Source organism: Callospermophilus lateralis, chromosome 2 (assembly GCF_048772815.1).
Source record: "Callospermophilus lateralis isolate mCalLat2 chromosome 2, mCalLat2.hap1, whole genome shotgun sequence".
Lineage (NCBI taxonomy): Eukaryota > Metazoa > Chordata > Mammalia > Rodentia > Sciuridae > Callospermophilus > Callospermophilus lateralis.
In genome coordinates this window covers 189,107,895-189,128,205 of record NC_135306.1, presented here as the reverse complement: position 1 = coordinate 189,128,205, position 20,311 = coordinate 189,107,895, and the positions used below count along the sequence as shown (strand labels likewise).

At 36.2% G+C, this 20,311-nt stretch overlaps 1 protein-coding gene across 3 annotated transcripts in view; it reads right to left on the bottom strand.

Moving 5' to 3' along the window:
* Ttc17 (tetratricopeptide repeat domain 17) overlaps nt 1–20,311 on the bottom strand; it is a 115,307-nt gene that overhangs the window by 55,138 nt on the left and 39,858 nt on the right. The window lies entirely within an intron of this gene.

Here is a 20,311-nt window from a genome sequence, read left to right as displayed (position 1 = left end):
AAACATCTCTCTTGTGCTGTCCCACAATGCAAGGCTCCAAAACATCCAAAACAGTAAAAAGGTGGCAAGGCTGGTTTTTCTCCACACACATGAACTGGTGAGCAGAAGCACCAAAAGCAGATCATTATTTTGTCAAGCTTTTCACTGAACTTCAAGTTTCGGTTGCTAGGCTATTCTAAGAACCAAGTATTTTTTGGGAAAAAGTGAAAAAGATCAAGCCCCAAGATTTTGTTCCATTCTTAACAACTATGTAACAGCTGTGAAAATACTCCCTTGAAGTTAAAAATATCAAAAAGTTTTTCTTCTGTTTGCTTTTAAAGGTGAAGAATGACAGATTAGTACTTGAATATAATAGATTAATTATAGCAGAGAAATATACTATTCTTGTGTCATAGCTTAAAATGACATACACCAAAAGGTGAAGAATTATTAAAAAAATGAAAACCAAGGAGGGTAATGATAGAGCTTCCAAATTTAAGACTGCAAAATAACAAAGGTGCCTATTTTTCTTTTAGAAAACAAGTTCTGGAGTGGGGCATGTTGGACACACCTATAATCCCTGCTATTTGAGTTGAGGCTGGAAGACCCCAAAGTTCAAGCCCACCTGGGCAACACAGCAGAATAGAAAAGAAAAAAGTTTTGGTCATATAGATAAAGATTCATTTAAGCATAAAATGCCAAATCTTGAATGTAATCCTAGCATTGTTTGATACTTTTGACTTGTACTGTGAGACCGACCTCTACTTAGAATCTTGCCTATGAGTCAAAGGGTTTTGATTCTCCTAGGAATTGTGTGTTCACATGTATTAAAAAAATAATATTTAGCTCCATCTGATGGTCATTTTCTGGGCTGTTGTGTCTGATGTGGCTATGATGTAGCTATGACATTAGTCCCTCACGGGCTTGCTGAACAGGTGTCTTCTTCCTCCCTCTGTCCCATTGTTACCAAAAAATGCATCTTCAGTGGAAGGCCACAGATTTTTCTGTTAGAGAACAATTATTTGGTTAAGTGTGTATAAGTAACTGCTTTCTTTCAAATACGTCAAAAGTCATTTTTTGGAGCACGTTGTCTTATTAAAGAGACATACTCAAACTAGTTCTCTCTGTACCAATGGAAGAACAAGAACCCTTTTCTGGATTTGATAGCTCCCTTTAGGTGCCATAACTTAAGAAAATACTTCTCAGGCTATTTCCCTTATTGTGCCAAGAAAATGTAGTGGACTCAACACCTTCTTGAGCACAGAGTTTGGAGTAGGGAGACTACATGCCTGGGGAATCACTTGCCATTTTCCAATTCTGCACTCTCGCACATCTGAGACTGCTGCACGCAACAGAAGTACTGCAGACAAGGAAGATCTAAAGAGAGCTTAAACTCTCAAGAAGCTTGTAGGAAGCTGGGAGTGGTGGCACAGGCCTGTAATCCCAGACTCAGGAGGCTGAGGTGGGAGATCCCAAGTTTGAGGCCAACCTCAGCAACTTAGTGAGGCCCTCAGCAACTGAGAATCTATCTTAAAATAAAATACGAAAAAGACTGGGGAGGTAGTTCAGTGATAAAGCACCCCTGTACTCAATTTGCCAGTTTAAAAAAAGCTTCTATATAGAACAAACAATACTGAGGCAGTGTGCTGTGCCAAGTGTGTGCTTCAGAGAAGCAGCTTTGAGTAAGCGGAACATGAACTGTGAAGAACAGGCAGGACTAGAAAAGGGGGAAGGACAAGATTGGGAGCCAGTGATTATTGAGTACTCTGGCTTTTTCCTTCTCTTAGCCCTCATATAAACCTTGTAAAGTATCACTGATCCTTATTTTGTATACGAAGAAACTGGTTCTCAGTGAAAGGAAATAACTGCCTAATCTCATGCAGGAAGTGAATGGCAGCCTGGGACTGGATCAGGTCTGTCTTACTACATGGCCTTCTGGCTTTCCACCAGCCAGTGCCGAGTCTAACAAAAAGGCGGCACTCTAGGACGACTGGACTGCTGGGCAGAGCCCAGGGAAGACAACTGTAGCTGCTCTCTTTCTCTCGGTTCTCCTGTTAGAGGAAAGAGGCTGCTGATTTGCCTCCACTTGTTTTCACCATCTGGCACGTGCAGTAAGCACAGAGGAGCCGGCAGGACAGCATTACCACTGGGCTACAAGCAGCTCCGCACACTCAGCTGACTACGACTTACTAGGAAGAACATCACACTTCTCAGAGAGAACTCTTAATCTGGATATAAATAAGCATGACTATTAAAAGCAGAGAGTAAACAGTGCTGACAATGATGCTGATCAAAGCATTTTCACCTTGACACAGGTTGTGTAAAACTTAACTTACTAAAGCAAAGACAAACCTGTAACCCTACAACCCAGTGAAGATCTGTGATTTCTGAGGTTATCTCCCTGCCCCCAATGCCACCTTTTGTTTCTCATACAGTCTTCCTACTGTAAACATTCAGTTGGTTTCATCTTTTTAAATATATACAATAAAAAAGCCTTATCAACAATTTACAGATATGATGTGCATGAGACCCGAAAGCTAAACTCAGTCCTCCTGTATGACCTCAAACCTGGACAGTCTCCTGAAGCCAGCTGTGTGCATTCGAGGAGTGTCTTGACCTCAGGAAACTAGAGCAAACACCTCTCAGAGGACAGCAGGGGAGGGAGGAGAGAGGAGAACGAGAGGAATGAAAGAAAAACAGGAGGTTTCTGTTAGGGTATTTCTTGGAGATAGCATCAACATCATCAAATAAAAACCAAATGCTTTAAGAGCTGTTAAAATTAACTTTCTTAAGATAACAGTTAAAAACAGACTGGTTTAGAGTTCTGGTGTGATCTGCCTAAGTAGCTAGACTAATTATAGAAACTCAAATTGGCTAATTTTAAAATTATTTCTAATTACCTAAGGGGAAAGCAAAGCACTTCAGAAAGAACTAAAGTCTCCATTCTCTAGACCACAGTATTGGTCTGTTCTGGCTTAAAGGGGAACTACAAAAAGCTACCTGCCTGAAAAACATTTCTTAATTTCCTGGTAGAGGTGAAGATGATGTTCTCATCAAAGAAATAAGAAAATATTGGAGAAGGAACTATGATAGGTCACCTGGAAAGTACTAAGTCATCTTCCAAGCATACAAATTATTTTTTGCTGATGCAAAAGTGGATTTCTATAGCTTAGACTAAACTTGAGGGGTATGTTTTTATACTTTTAAGGGAACTATATAATTTAAATGAAATGTTTTAGACAAAAAGGTCCCAGGTGAAAGTGGAAACATTTTTCTATGCCTACTGCCCTATACTTGCTTGCAAAGCATTTAACATCTATTTTGAATTCTGGTGGATTTGGCTTTTCTTGGAAGTAAAAGACTATAAGGCAATACCAACCAAGTATAAGACTCCAAGGAGGTACTGCAGGTTTAGGAACTGCTGTGAGATCTTAGGCATATCAGACCATCTCCTGCATGAATCAAGTTATTAATACTGACCTATCCTGCAAGGGTGTTCTGGAAAACAAAAATATTTAATATGCCTTGTCAAAGTATAGGTCTCCTGAAGGATAAAGCATTTATGCCATAGTAGACAGTTTTTCAGAGTAAGCAAAGTTCTCAGGAAATCCTATCATTTGTAAGGTCAAGAAAATCTCCTTTCTTCTCATGTTAATTTTGTTGACAAAGTCTCTAGAAGAATATTTTCTACTTTCTAATGAGAATGAGCATTTTTTTGTGGGGGAGGAGGAGATACCAGGGATTGAACTCAGGGGCACTCGACCACTGAGCCACATCCCCAGCTCTATTTTGTATTTTATTTAGAGACAGGGTCTCACTGAGTTGCTTAGCATCTTGATGTTGCCAAGGCTGGCTTCGAACTCATGATTCTCCTGCCTCAGCCTCCCAAGCTGCTGGGATTATAGGCATTCATGTTAAATAAAAGAATCTTACTTTCTGAATCTCTTAAGTTAGTAAATAAATTGCTGGTGGGCTACCTTTGAATCCTCCAGGGTTATTTACAATAAACAAATGCTACAAATGAGTTGAGAAGCATCAAAACTTGATAAGGGCCAAGGAACTAAAGCTAGCACAGTGCCAAGATCACGTGGCTCTTTCAGTATTAGGACATAATGGAGGAGAGCACAAATACCAGACTACATGAGTTCAAATCCTGTTTCCACCACTTTCCAGCTCTGCAGAGCAGGATGAATCATCTTTAGTCTCTTTAGGATCAGTCTCTTCAACTGCAAACTGAGTTTAATTGTAGTACCTTCATTAGATTGTTAAGAATTAAATACAAAAAGCTGCCCAGTACACAGATGCTATTATTCTTAGTGTTGTCTCCCTGAAAACTTGCAATGGAGAAGTTATCCCAGTGTAATCCTGTAAATAAGGTCTTTTAGCCAAGGCCATTGCAGAATCTTGAGTATGGTCAACTGGCTACTACAAGTTATTATGGGATTTGCCTAATTTCAATGGGTGTCTGTGCCCGCATGCACAGGGGATGCTGGAGGTGGTACAGAGTTCATTTCTACCAGTCTTTTAGAAGAAAACAGCAATTCAGATTAAGCTTTTCGGCATATGTAAGCCCGCAGATTTTTAGTATAAGAAATTAGCTTTATATTTGTCTCTTCTGTGTTCTCTGAGGGACTCTATAATAGTGTGAATTCACTGCCTTACAATATGAAAACTAACTGTAGACAAATATGTGAAGCTAAATCAACACTGGGCTCTGTGCAGCTCAACAAATCCCTCTAGTTGTTTATATTGCTTTGGTCTTCCCCACAAATTTCACTTGCTCACTCTTTCTTTTTAAAATAAAACAAGACGTAGGAATACTGCTGTGTTACCTAATTATACGATGAATTTCTAAGATCTAAATAATAAATTGATTTGTAATGGCAATTTGAATTTGAAAGCAAAGTTAGTAGATGTTAGAAAAATCATCTTTGTGAAGAGTGACATATTCTAAAGGTTCTCCTACTAGCTGTAGTAAACCGATACTATACAGTCTCCTGTATGGCCTCTTAGAAAATTTACCTTATATAGGAAGCATTTCTGGTATATTCCATTAAATACAGACTACTACTTGGGTGGAAAACGTAGATACTTTCATCCTTTTAACAGATTTGAGTCACTTTTAGTAGAATCTGTCTTTCTCTTTATGTTTCTTTCTTTTTTTTTTTTTTCAGAATTGGAGATTGAACCCAGGGCCTCTCACATGCTAGGCAGGTGTTCTGCCACTGACCTCACTGAGCTGCACACCCAGCCCTTTCCTCCTACCTTTCTAACCAACAGCATGCAAATTATGCAGTTAAAAAGACAAATGGTGTTTTGTAAATATGTGTTTTAGAAACAAATTGGAAATGTTTCATTTTATTAAAATATAAGTTCACTCATAACATTATTTCATATTTATGTGTCTAGTAAAATATAATTGTCTTTAGAAAACAGAATAAAGTAACTCATGAAGTGAACACAATTATATCTTTTTCAGTTGCTCACCACTGTTACACAAAATGACTTCAAGATATTATCAGGAAACATTTACTAGGGTGGCCTGTGGAGCTTTGGTGCTGCACAGTTAATAGGTTAAATACTAGAAAGACAAAAATCTTACTGAGAACACATACCTTTAGAATTTATACCTTCAAGGGTGGTGACAGAGTCCACAGACCTTTTACCTTGAGACACACTCCACAGTATGAATTCAAATTCTGCCTTAGCTAAAGCCTGAGCATATGAACTTGGGTAAGTCAATTTACTGTGTCTAGGCTCTTTATCTGAAACGAGAAGATAAACTACTGTCCTACAATAAGGAGACTTCTGGAAAACACCACTAATCAAAGCAGTACAAAAATAAGAATACAGAACTCCACGAGTTTGGATGAAACCTGGACTGCTGATGACTGTCTCTGAATGGCAAACGAAGATTCCTCACCTCCTCTTCCCTGTGCTGGCCTCTACTTGGGGAGGACAAAAGAAATGATTTCAACAGAAGGAATGGCTCCTTAGATCTGCTCCTATTCAGCAATTACTACTGAATGAAATTCTTTTCAGGAGACTTTAAAGTAATGGTTATGTACTGACTGACCTTAAAAGTGCAGTGCCAGAGAGAAAAGAGACCATATTAGAGACTAGAAATTGGCAATCTCAGGTTTACACTGGCATTCTCTCCCGGTGAGGTGAATGCATCAGAGGAGAGCTGGAGGAAAACAAGAGGAAGACAGAGAAGCCCATACATGTACAGTTGTGTTTCCTTTTAACTACATACTCTGGAACAGAATTCTCTCCTGGGGAATACTCTTTTGCACACATTGGGAAATCTTTGTTAAAAATTTTGGGCTGAACTGGTTTCTGCAGACCTACACTCCCTGCCTCATTTTACAGCAGAAAAAGGAGAACTGGCTATTAATCTGGATTATTGATCTTGCCATGGGGCCTTCTCCTAAATGACTACAATACAGAAAGCAAAGTGAGCAGCAGCTTAGAGAGACACCAGGACACACACATAGGTGGAATCCAAACTCTTGGGAATTGTTACTTCCTCTAGAAAAGAAAAAGATCAAATTTCATCTCTAAAAAAGGGAACTTAAACATTCATTAGGAGTTTACTATGAGACAGTTTTCATGCAGAGACTATATTAAAAAAGAAAATAAACTGCCATAGATATTATTATTATTATTTCAAATTTAAATCTCTAGCACACTTCAGCCTAGGGAAATTTTCTTCATGCCATATTAGGGAACCAAATCTACCAGACTTCCTCAGGCTTAATGATTACTTGTAGATGTTAATTTTGAATGAGGGTCAAAAGGGACATTTGTTTGCAACTTTCATTAAAAACAAAAAAAACCAAAAAACAAAACAGTGGGGAATGGAGGTGGGAGAATAACTATGAGATGTGTTAGCTTACAGTGGACCAGACTATTCCTTTTCTCCCTCCGATGCTGGGAGCTGCAGATTCTAAAAGGAGATCTATATCTATATATGCATATTGGAAGGGGGTTCAATTGAATGGGAGTTCATATACAGTCCTCTGGGAAAATAGCAGGCACATGCAACTTGCTTTTTACCACTTTTATTGGTTAGGTTCAGACTCAAAATATCACCGGCTACTTTGCCAAAGTGCATTCTGGGTGCTAAACATGGGGGTAGGACATGGAGTACATGGTGGGCTAGAGTATAAAGACGAAAAAAGGACTGGTCCCACTGTCAGGGAGTTTGGAGAGTCTTGGAGAAGAGTTATATGATGTGCACAAATAAATATAATGACGAGTCTCAGTAGCTAAAGTGACTGGTTATTACAACCTTACTTATAATTAGGGGATCAGGTAAATCATATGGCAACAGGAGGCCTTGAAAGATGGGTTAGATTGGTACTTTTGGGGTGGGAAAAGGAGGGGGTCCTGGGGAAGACTTGCAGAAAATAAATGTGCAAATACATAAAACCAGCAGGATGGATGTTGTACAGAAAACAGACCACCCCTGGTTGCATCATTACACACCAGGATTTGGCATAATTACAACAGACTTTGTAAAAGGCAGGCATTAAAGTCCTTCAGTCATCAGCGAGCTTAAATTCAGGACATCTCTTTGATTCAGCTACACACTATTACAGTGATTCTGCTTCACTCAGTTTTTAACAGAGTAAGCTTATAAACAGTTGGCGGGTGATGGTTAGATTTCGTAGCTACCCACAACGTTAAGGGTTTTCCATTTGACTCCTTTCTCCTGTTCCAAGTGTGTTTGCCTGCTGATGCTGAGAAGAGGACTCTAATATACTTTTAATTCTGTTCCTATTCCTGAAACTGCAAATGGAGGCACAGAGATATGAATAGTAGGGATGGGACCAGCCATGAGAAGTACTTGTTAGGCATATCAGGCTTACCATTTTTTAAAAATTTGATTTGTTATATTTGACAACAGAATGCATTATAATTCATATTACACATATAGAGCACAAAGGCTTACCTTTTTTTCTTAGACGAAGGATATAATGCCAGACCAAGACTAACAGAATCTCATAGGCGGCTTGGTCTTTTTAACCCTCTAGGTTAAGATTAAGTGAATTTTAATGACACATTTTCAAATGAGAATCCAAGATCCTAATTTTATAACACATCAGGTCCTGGGTCTAGTACTATACCTCATAGGACCTAGATAAATGGACAAAGAGCAAGCACTAAGAACGGGTCTTTTCAATAGTATGGGTAGTGGGTACGTTCAAACCAAGGTTAAAAATTCTACTCAAGCCCCTCTACAAAAGTACATTTTTAGCACAGACCTGTGGATTTCAATAACACAAGTTTCCCAATTCTTTGACTGCAAAACCCACTTCAGGGGTGTGTGATTAGAGGCACTTGGATTTGAGTTTATCTATCTATACCTAATTACATACAGCCAGGGCACAAAATCAAGTGGAAGGTATAGAAAAACATGTGTTATGGTATCACTTTTTCCTCTTGCTTTATATCACCAAATGAAAGTCACCAGGAGAAAGACACCTCAGTGGCTGCTTTGCACACTGTAATTTGGTTTCCAGGATCTTATTCACTTTTCTCCCAACTTTTAAGTTATGGTTTTAGCCAGTGTACTATGAGAGACATGGTGAATTGCTTATTTTTTTTTTCATATTAGGGTTTTCTTTTTTTAATATCATTAATGAAAACAGGGCTATACTGTTGCATGAACAGCAGGAATCAGACATGTTCAACGCCAGGGCTGTCAGGTGCCACTGACCTCTGGCTCTTGTTTCTTGGAAATTGTTATTTGTATTATTAGTTTCTATAATCATCACTTTGGATATGTGTGATCTGACTGGATTATTAACCGATGCCTGACAGCATAGCTAATGGGGCAAAAAGTTCTTTAAGAAACGCACATTTTGAACATCAAATTGATGTTTGCTTTTTTTTTTTTTTTTTGTGTGTGTGTGTGTGTGGTGCTGGGGATTGAACCCAGGGCCTTGTGCATGCAAAGCAAGCATTCTACCAACTGAGCTACATCCTCAGCCCGTAGATTTGCTTTTAAAAAAAAAAACAACTAAATGAGGAGCCAATAGCTATGAAATATGATTTAATTTCTCCTGAATTTCTGAGATCATAACCAATAAACTTTGGTGGTTAAGGAAAAATAACAAAATTACCGAGATTTCCCCAAAGAGTACAGCTCCGTAATATGAAATAAATTCAACTACTAGTACTAATTACCAACAATGAAAAAAAAAATTGGGAGAAAAACCTAGACTAGCATGTATACATACACACATATATAGCAAGTCTCCCCAGCTGTATGTATTTTTAAAATGTTACTAGTGCTTTTCACCCAGTGATTATCAGAGACTCTGTTTTATTTCCATCAGGCCATGGAACTGAGTAGAGATCATCCAGTGATCAGATTTATAAAGGGGTCTAAATGCTTAGTGCTCACCGTTTAAACCCCTCACCCCCAAGAAAAAAGAAAAAAATATTCTGAATCTGGGAATTCATTTCAATTCTCTCACGGCTCATATAAAGAATTTTTTGAGGTACACATCACTTACAAATTTTTAAAAAGAGCCCTTGTTACCAATGTAGAATGGGTATTATGTGTGTGCATGTATTCTGCCAATTAGAATGAATGAGGAGACTTGTGTCAATGCTGCTGTCTGAGATGGCAAAGCTTAACATTACGTAAACTAAAATATCTCCAAAACATCTAGAACAATGAGTGAAAGCTAAAGACTTATAAGAAAAAACAGGGGTGTAGCTCAGTGGCAAAGCACTTGCCTAGCATGTGTAAGGCCTGGGTTCAATCTCCAGCACTGCAAATAAACAAATTAATTATATTAAATTAAAAAGACATTCAATGAACTTGCCTAACTTAGTACACATAAGCTTGTATAATGAGAAGTGAGGCCCTTTCAGTTCCTATCAGGAGACTGCAGCAAGACATTGACTAACAAGATCTTGGCCAAAGATTAATGGGGCTTGGCTAAACAGACCTCATTTTGTTCATTCTACATATTTCTTCTTGGTTGTTTTGTGAACAATCACTTTGTCATTCGTGATGTGAATTCAAGAAATTATGGTAAGTTCCTGATGCAGAATGGAGCCCATACACAAGGAAAGATTTCTAAATATAATTTTTCAACACGATCAACAGATTCATGATCACAAAATATGATTAAGGATACCTTTCAGTGGATATCCTACATACATATGAGAAAGAAAGCAGAACTGTGATCTAAATTTAATTTACTACTTCAAAAATGTAGATGACTTCCTTTTAGGACTCAAGAGAGTAACCTTAACACTGGCACAGAACACTCCAAGCACTGTAATTCAGAGAAGACAGAATTGTGACTTTAAGTTAACAAGCATTAGGTAGTCCCTAACTGAGTGGCTGCCTTCAAAAAGTGCTACTGCAATGTCTACAGTGAAAACGAAGCTGCTGCCCCTGATCTCAGTACTCAGACTATCAGAGTCAAGTCTGCAATGATTCAGATCCACTTTGATACTTCTTGATGAAACAGGAAGAAAAAATTTGCTCTGTGTGCATTACATGTTGAAAAATGCCCTATTTTTTCAATCACCTATCAAAATTTTCAACTGTTTTTTTCCTAGAAACGTATTAATTCCTGTGAGAATGGGCTGTTAAAGCAGTCTTCCTTGCATTTTATTTTAAACACACAATTACTTTTTGTTTCTAATAAGTGAATTTTAAAAAAATATGGCTTTTCTTATTTGTTTCCTCTTATTATTAACATGCCATCTGAAGAATTATTCTTGGCATAATTTCCCATTGCTTTAAAGTTATTTTAGTCACTCAGTGACATGATGAAATGAGTTATATTTTAGAAACTATGCTAATAGCTATGAAATTAATTCAACTATATATAGAGCTCACTTTGATACTTCCATTATCCTAAAATTTATTCGTGTTGTTCTAATGTAGATATCTTCCCATTTTACAGAAAATGTTTTTGATAAAATGAAGTCATCCTGACTTTCCAAGTCTTTAAACCTAGAGCTTCCCATACCATACTTCCTTGCTAACAACTGTCAGGACTGTTTCATAGGTACTATTATCATATTTACATAATGTTTTTCTCTAACGGATTCACAGTTTAATCTTACATTTATGGATACTGAAAGGGAAAATCAGTACAGGTTAAGCATCTCTAGTCTGCAAATCTGAAATCTCAAAATTTCTGAATGAGAAAATGATGCCATAGCAGAAAATTCCACACTTGATTCAAGTGACGGGTTTTAGTCAAAATGCACACGCACCAAAAATACTGCATACAACAGCCTTCAAGCTAGGTGTACAAGGTGTTTTTATGAAACAAAATAAATTTCATGTTTATAGAATTGGGTCTCATTACCAAAATATCTTACTATGTATATGCCAACACCCCCCCGCCCCAAAATTCCTAAATCTAATATTCTTTTGGTTCCAAGCATTTTGGATAAAGGATATATAACTTGTACTATTTTTCACAAATTGTAGGTTGTCTAGAAATGATACAATAAAAAGGGAAAAACTAAAGATTATGGAAAGTGAAAATTGTCAAAGCAAAGTTCTTAAGTAGACAGGAGAGGAGGGGAAGAGAAAGGAGGAGAGGGGGTCCAAAGCATAAGGACTCAGGCACATATGTAGGGGTTGTCTTAAGGAGTAGGTAAAGATGCAGGTAGGTTGAAAGTTATGTATTTTTTTCAAATGTTCATTACAATAAACCATAAATATTAGAAATACCGCCTAAAAGTTTGCATCCCTCTGGTGATGTTTCTGTCATATTTGGGGACCAATATAGGACATACTACTATCAACTTCTTTCTCAAATTTTGTTTGTCTTCAGTATCTAGCACTCTTGGTTCTCCTTAAATGTTAGCATTTTTCTCTAAGATTCCATTCTTGGTATTTTATTCAAACTCTGTACATTCTTTTTGAGGGAACCAGAGGAATCACCAAATGAACATGTATTCACTGAACTTGAACACATCCATTACTGACCTTGTGATTCCCAGCACACCAATGCATAGATATTTCTCTTCTGTATTCTTTTCATGATTAGTGATACCAACATCTAACCAGTTACTAAGTTAGAAACTTCTCTTGTTAATTCACATTCTGAAACAACTGTTTTCAGTCTTCGGTCTCATGAAACCACCAACATCCTTAGCCCCCTTCATTTTAACCTCTCATTTCACTAAGAAGCAATCAGAATTTCTACCATTCAATTTTCCAGCATGCCTTTATATTGTCCCTGCTCCTATCTAAACACAACCCCTACATTTGTGCCTTGGATACTCCCTATTCTCCTTCCCTCCTTTCTACTTAAGAACTTTGATTCTACAATTATCTCTTTCCTTAATCTCTAATCTCTCCCTTGGATTGGATCACTGCTAGGCATATATCCTACAACAAAATCAAACATCCTCAATTTACTTTCTCAATGAGACTTACAGCTGTCCTACATCAGCTAGCTTGGAACCGTGTTTTCTATAGGGATGCATATACCTCTTTTGAAGGATGACATAAAATTACAATAATTATACCACTTGCAATAATATGTCTCAAGAATCGACTAACATGAATTCTTCCAACTACGGCAGTAGGGTAATTATAACTTGTTGAGAATGCAAGAATTAACTGCACATGCCTGTAATCCCAGCCATTTAGGAAGCTGAGGCAGGAGGACTGAAAGTTTGAGGTCAGCTTTGGCAACTCAGGGAGACCCTGTCTAAAGAAAAAAAAAAAAAGCTGGCAATGTGGTTCAATGGTAGAGCACGCCTGGGTTCAATCCCTAGTACCATTAAAAAAAAAAAAATTAATGCTTTGGAACCAGAGAACTTAGATTTTAATTTCAGCTCTATTATTAACTGATTCTATGACTTGAATAAAGCAAGTTTCTAAATCCACAAATTCATAATTTTTTTCTTACTCTCCTATTACATAGATACATGTCAAAGAATTATCTGCTAATGAAATAAGTATTGCCCAGTTAAGTAAAGAGCATTATGTAAAGACATCTAGATACTTACTACATGTAGACAATTATATCTGGCTTTGCTGTAAGATGTACCTGCATCTTAGGATTTCAAAACCCGTAATAAATTAACCAAATTTTACAGAAACAAATGGAGGTGATCTAACAGCACGTTAAAATGCTACAAAATTTGGATCTATAATACTATCTTAAAAAAAGTAAGTAGATTCTTATGATGAATGAGATGAAGCAAAATGTTTTTAATTGCAGGTTGCAAATACTGGAGAGTCCACAAGAGGGCAGAAACATGCAGGATTTCTTTTTCTTGAAAATCTGCACACCATGTAAAATTGCTTTAAGATCCAAGTGATAAATCTACAGAAATTCAGGTTGAAGAACACAGACTAAAACAGGACAATGAAACAAGTTATTAAGGGAGGTATGATTTACATAAATAGATTCTATAAATACAGAAATGTTAAGATAATAATTTGAAAATTGCTACTTTTTTCTGTAGATGCAAAAGCTATAAAATATATATTATATAGAAACTTGCATAAAATTCTAAAAATTTTGCTTAAGACATTAAAGTCTGAGTTCTTCTATAGGATATTTGTTCATAATTTCTGAATATCTGGGCCAATGTTTTTAGGTGTGCCTGTGTCTCAGTGAATTAACAAAAGACAGGGCTCAGAAATCCTGGGTTTAATACTTAATTATTTATTTGGTAAACGTCAATGCTGTCATTTGTAGCATATCTATAAAACATCTAGAACTAATATATTAAAACTAACATTGGTGTATGCATCCTAATAATACAAAATAATATTAGAGAATATTAAAAATAAAGTAAGATCTATGAGATATAATAGGACACTCTACTTAATGGGAGAAAATATCTTTGCAAATGACGTAATTTTATTTGTAAATTACAAAGTTGAAAGTATTTTTAAAATGTTTAGAGTAGTAAGTGCTTAGAAAATCTACTATCATGTTATTGTTTGCTATATCAATGCATTTTTTAATTTTTCTACAGATTCAATATTCATCACTTTGCTCATAATTGTTAATAAAATTATTTTCCTTCTTTTTAATTAGGAAATATAACCACTATTGTTTCATGAAGTTTCATTCTCTGTGACCCTTTAGTTTTCCCACTGACTAAAGCTTGTGTGTTTGTGTGTGTGTGTTTGTGTGTGTGTGTGTGTGTGTGTGTGTGTGTGAGAGAGAGAGAGAGAGAGAGAGAGAGAGAGAGACCTCAGAGACCTTGCTTATATTCAAAACCATCACACATTTATTTATCAGATTTCATTTTATATTTTAAAGGGCCAAATAAATTGTTATTAAAGAATGAGTTTGTTAAAATGTCCACTTCAGTTCTATTTAGATTATAAAATTGTAAAATAACAAACCTATAAATATGTAAAAACTGTATGCATTTCAAAACTGCCAAAATAAAATGTTTAATCAAATTTGGAGGGGCAGAGGGTATAGTTCAGCAGCAGAGTGTTTGCCTAGTATGTGCAAGGCCCTGGACTCAATTCCCAGCACAGGAGGGAAAGAAAAAAAAACCCCCACAAAACCAAATCAAACCAAACCAAACTTTGAAGCACCAATTTTTCTTTTATAGTCAACCTCAGTGGGCAATTAAAACAAAAAAAATCAACCTAGTAAGATTTCCTTCACAGCACTGTACAAAAGAAAAGGATTAAATGCTATTGAAAGGGGTGAGAGTAAGGTCAGAATAAGCAGCTGCTTTAAGAACATATGTACTGCTAGGTGTGGTGGTGCATGCCTGTAATCCCAGTGATTTGGGAGGCTGAGGCAGAAGGATTGCAAGTTGAAGGCCAGCCTCAATAACTTAGTGAGACCCTAAGTTACTTAGCATGACCTTGTCTCAAAAACAAAAATAAACAAAACAAAACAAAAAATACCTGTGGATGTAGCTCATTGGTATAGTATGCCTGAGTTCAATTCCCAGTATAAACCAATCAACTAAAACAAATCACCTAAAACATATTCACTAACAGCAACCAATATAATGATTTCTAAGTTAATAAAAGCTGTCAGATAAATAATTCTAAACTAAGTGATACTGTTTTAGTTAGAATGTCTTTAAAAGCAGAAAAAGAATTTTTGGCTAGTATTTATATATTTTTAAGCTGAATGCAACAGTATTCAATATTAATAGAATATATCACCTCTGCAGGCATTCCAAAAAACAAACTGAAAAATCTACATGAAAATGTCATAATTATGTAAGAAAAAAACCCTTGCTGCTGTTAAGATACTGCCTATAATTTTACCACCAAGTTCATACTATGTAAGGTACTATACTGTATTATAGTTGTTGTATAAAGTTATTAAATATAGATCTTTAAACAATTTTCAGAAGACAATAAAAACAGAAAGGCTATTTTTAATTAGTTTTTCAAGAGTATTTAGTTACTTTTGATCTGTGTGTGTGTGTGTGTGTGTGTGTGTATGTGGTATGTGTGTGTTTTGGTGGTGCTGGGATTGAACCCAAGGTCTTGTGTGTGCAAGGCAAACACTCTACCAACTGATCTATATCCCCAGTCCCATTATTTTTGATCCTGAAAGGCCAATCTGAAAAGCTTTCAAACTGATAGCTTTCAAAACAGACTTTTATTACAGAATTATTTAAGTTGGGAAGAAGATGGATAAGGGCAGGTTAAATCCTTGTCTAAAATGGGACTTACTCAAACTAAAAAGTTTTTTCTCAGCAAGAGAAACAATAAGAGAGGTAAATAGGGAGCCTACATCCTGGGAACAAATCTTTACTCCTCACACTTCAGATAGAGCCCTAATATCCAGAGTATACAAAGAACTCAAAAAATTAAGCAATAAGAAAACAAATAACCCAATCAACAAACGGGCCAAGGACCTGAACAGACACTTCTCAGAGGAGGATATACAATCAATCAACAAGTACATGAAAAAATGCTCACCATCTCTAGCAGTCAGAGAAATGCAAATCAAAACCACCCTAAGATATCATCTCACATCAGTAAGATTGGCAGTCATTATGAAGTCAAACAACAACAAATGCTGGTGAGGATGTGGGGAAAAGGGTACACTTGTACATTGCTGGTGGGACTGCAAATTGGTGCGGCCAATTTGGAAAGCAGTATGGAGATTCCTTGGAAAGCTGGGAATGGAACCACCATTTGATCCAGCTATTGCCCTTCTCGGACTATTCCCTGAAGTCCTTAAAAGAGCGTACTACAGGGATACTGCTACATCGATGTTCATAGCAGCACAATTCACAATAGCTAGACGGTGGAACCAACTTAGATGCCCTTCAATAGATGAATGGATTAAAAAAATGTGGCATTTATACACAATGGAGTATTACTCAGCACTAAAAAATGACAAAATCATGGAATTTGCAGGGAAATGGATGGCATTAGAGCAGATTATGCTAAGTGAAGCTAGCCAATCCCTAAAAAACAAATGCCAAATGTCTTCTTTGATATAAGGAGAGCAACTAAAAACAGAGCAGGGAGGAAGAGCATGAGAAAAAGATTAACATTAAACAGGGATGAGAGGTGGAAGGGAAAGGGAGAGAGAAGGGAAACTGCATGGAAATGGAAGGTGACCCTCATTGTTATATAAAATTACATGTAAGAGGATGTGAGGGGAAAGGGAAAAAAAAAATCAAGGGAGAGAAATGAATTACAGTAGATGGGGTAGAGATAGAAGATGGGAGGGGAGTGGAGGGGGGATAGTAGAAGATAGGAAAGATAGCAGAATACAACAGTCACTAGTATGGTAATATGTAAAAACGTGGATGTGTAACCGATGTGATTCTGCAATCTGTATATGGGGTAAAAATGGGAGTTCATAACCCACTTGAATCAAATGTATGAAATATGATATGTCAAGAGCTTTGTAATGTTTTGAACAACCAATAAAAAATAAATAAATCCCTGTCTAATAAAAACAACTATGATATGAATTCCTTGATTATTATATGGAAAAAGAATCCCAAACTTTGTCTATCTCTTGAAACCTTTGTATCATTACAATAAAAATTTTAAATAGATAATGTACTAGACAATTAAGATAACTTATGAAGCTTATTTTGATACTGCAAAAATGGAAAAGCAAGAACATACTGAATCATCTGACTTCAATGAAGGTATCAAAATGCTAACCATTATTTAGAAATTTTCTTTTTTTCATTTTCAATCATTTAAAACTCAGATAAAGGGAGTAGACAAAATTGTTCAGATTTGTAATATAAGAAGTTCATAGTTTCTACAAAAGGGTTTGCGTTTTCAAGTTTCAGCCTTTTGGGCTAGGGATGTAGCGCAGTGGTAGAGCTGAGTGCTTGCCACTCTACCATGTAAAAGGTCCTAGGTTCTATCCCTAGAACCATCCCTTCATGCACCTAAAAGCTTCAGCTTTTCAAAGCTACAACTCAATACCTTGACTGAGAATGGGCAGGACTGCTCTGGAAATAAGTAACATAAAAACACAGTCAAAGAAAAATTCAACACTTAAATTGGTTCAGTACAACCGATGTTCTTTTTTTTTTTTTTAGTACTAGGGATTGAACCTTGGGGCACTTAATCTCTAAGCTACATTCCTAGTCCATTTTTATTTTGAGACAGGTCTTGCCTAGTTACTTAGGGCCTTGCTAAATTGCTGAGGCTGGCGATCCTCCTGCTTCAGCCTCCCAAATTGCTGGAATTATAGGCATATGCCATCATACCTGGTTATCAATGAGTTTTAAACTTAGAAAACATTATAGCATACATTTCCACCGAGGGTAATAATATTTATTAAGATCTTAGATTATTTTCTAATCTATATCAGAATGATTTTAGGCTTATAGTGGTAATAACAACTTCTAGTGACTTTAGCAAAAACCTACTAGCTTAGGCATCTGGTTAACTACAATGTAAAAGGAGCTAATATATATATTATTATTAAAAAAAAAAAAAATATATATATATATATATATATATGTATTTTTTTAATTGATGAGCTCTCTCTGAAAGAACTAAAAATTATAGTCCCTCTTTCCAAGTTAAATTATTTTCTTTTATTGTTATTATATTGGATCCAATAACATTACTGGGATAACCTAGACTCAGATACTACAGATTTGAGAAAGATCCATTCCACATTATTAAGTTTCCTGGACTAGTTTAAAGTTTAGCTCTCAGGGAAAGGCTCAACAACAGTTTTTTTACTCACATGAGTGACCTAAGAATAAAGTTCAAAAAATTGAAATACTGAACAAAAATACTGGAAACTAATGCTAAGGAAAAGATTTTCTACAAAAAGGTCATCACATACATATAAAACCCTTTCTCCAAAAAAAGAAAATTCCAAGAGAGGTTAGAGAGAAGATAGTAGAAAGTTTCTATTAATACAAGAAACTTGATAGAAAAAGTAAACTCCTAGAAGTTTTGTGGTGGAATTTTTTAGGTCTTCTAGGTATAGAATCATATCATCAGCAAATAGTGCTAATTTGAGTTCTTCTTTTCCTATCCGTATCCCTTTAATTTCTTTCATTTGCCTAATTGCTCTGGCCAGTGTTTCAAGACCTATGTTAAATAGAAGTGGTAAAAGAGGGATTCCTTGTCTTGTTCCAGGTTTTAGAGGGAATGCTTTCAATTTTTCTCCACTTAGAATGATACTGGCCTGGGGTTTAGCATATACAGCTTTTATGATGTTGAGATATGTTCCTGTTATTCCTAGTTTTTCTAAGGTTTTTAAAATGAAGAGGTGCTGTACTTTGTCGAATACTTTTTCTGCACCTACTGAGATGATCATATGATTCTTATCTATAAGTCTATTGATGTGAATTCAGCAAAGTAGCAGGATATAAAATCAACACCCATAAATCAAAGGTATTTCTGTGTATCAGTGACAAATCCTCTGAAAGGGAAACGAGGAAACCTACTCCATTTATGATAGCCTCAAAAAAAACACAAACCACTTGGGAATCAACGAAAGAGGTGAAAGACCTCTACAATGAAAACTACAGAACACTAAAGAAAGAAATTAAAGAAGACCTTAGAAGATGGAAAGATCTACCTAGTTCTTGGATAGGCAGTATTAATATTGTCAAAATGACCATATTACCAAAAGCACTATACAGATTTAATACAATTCCAATCAAAATCCCAATGACATTCCTTATAGAAATAGAAAAAGTCATGAAATTAATCTGGAAAAATAAGAGACCTAGAATAGACAAAGCAATCCTTAACAAGGAAAGTGAAGCAGGAGTATAGTTTTAAGTTGCTCTTAAACTACACTACAGAGCAACAGGAACAAAAACGGCATGGTACTGGTACTAAAACAGACTGGTAGATCAATGGTACAGAATAGAGGACACAGAGACAAACCCAGATAACTACAGTTATCTTATATTAGACAAAGGCTCCAAAATGTACATTGGAGAAAAGATAGCCTCTTCAAAAAATGGTGATGGGAAAACTGGAAATCCATATGCAACAAAATGAAATTAAACCCCTATTTGTCACCATGCACAAAACTCAACTCAAACTGGATCAAGGATCTAGGAATTAAACCAGAGACCCTGCTTCTAATAGAAGAAAAAGGAGGCCCTAATCTCCATCATGTTGGATTAGGCCCTGACTTCCTTAATAAGACTCCTCTAGCATAAGAATTAAAATCAAGAATCAATAAATGAGATGAATTCAAACTAAAAAGCTTCTTCTCAGCAAAAGAAACAATCAGTGGGGTGAATAGAGAGTCTACATCTTGGGAGTAAATTTTTACCACATACACGTCAGATACAGCAATAATCTCTAGGATATATAAAGAACTTAAAAATCTTAATACCAAAAAACCAAATAACCCAATCAATAAATGGCCCAAAGACCTGAACAGACACTTCTTAGAAGATGATATACAATCAATCAGCAAATATATGAAAAAATGTTCAACATCTCTAGCAATTAGAGAAATACAAATCAAAACTACTCTAAGATTTCATCTCACTCCAGTCAGAATGGCAGCTATTAATAATACAAACAACAATAAGTGTTGGTGAGGATGTGGGGGAAAAAGGCATACCTTATACATTGCTGGTGGGACTGCAAATTGGTGCAGCCAATATGGAAAGCAGTATGGAGATTCCTTGGAAAACTGGGAACTGAACTACCATTTGACCCAGGTATCTCACTCCTTGGTATATACCTGAAGGACTTCAAAATAGCATACTACAGGGACACAGCCACATCAATGTTTATAGCAGCACAATTCACAATGGCTAAACTGTGGAACCAACCTAGATGCCCTTCAGTAGATGAATAGATAATGAAAATGTGGTATATATACTCAATGGAATACTATTCAGCATTAAGAGAGAA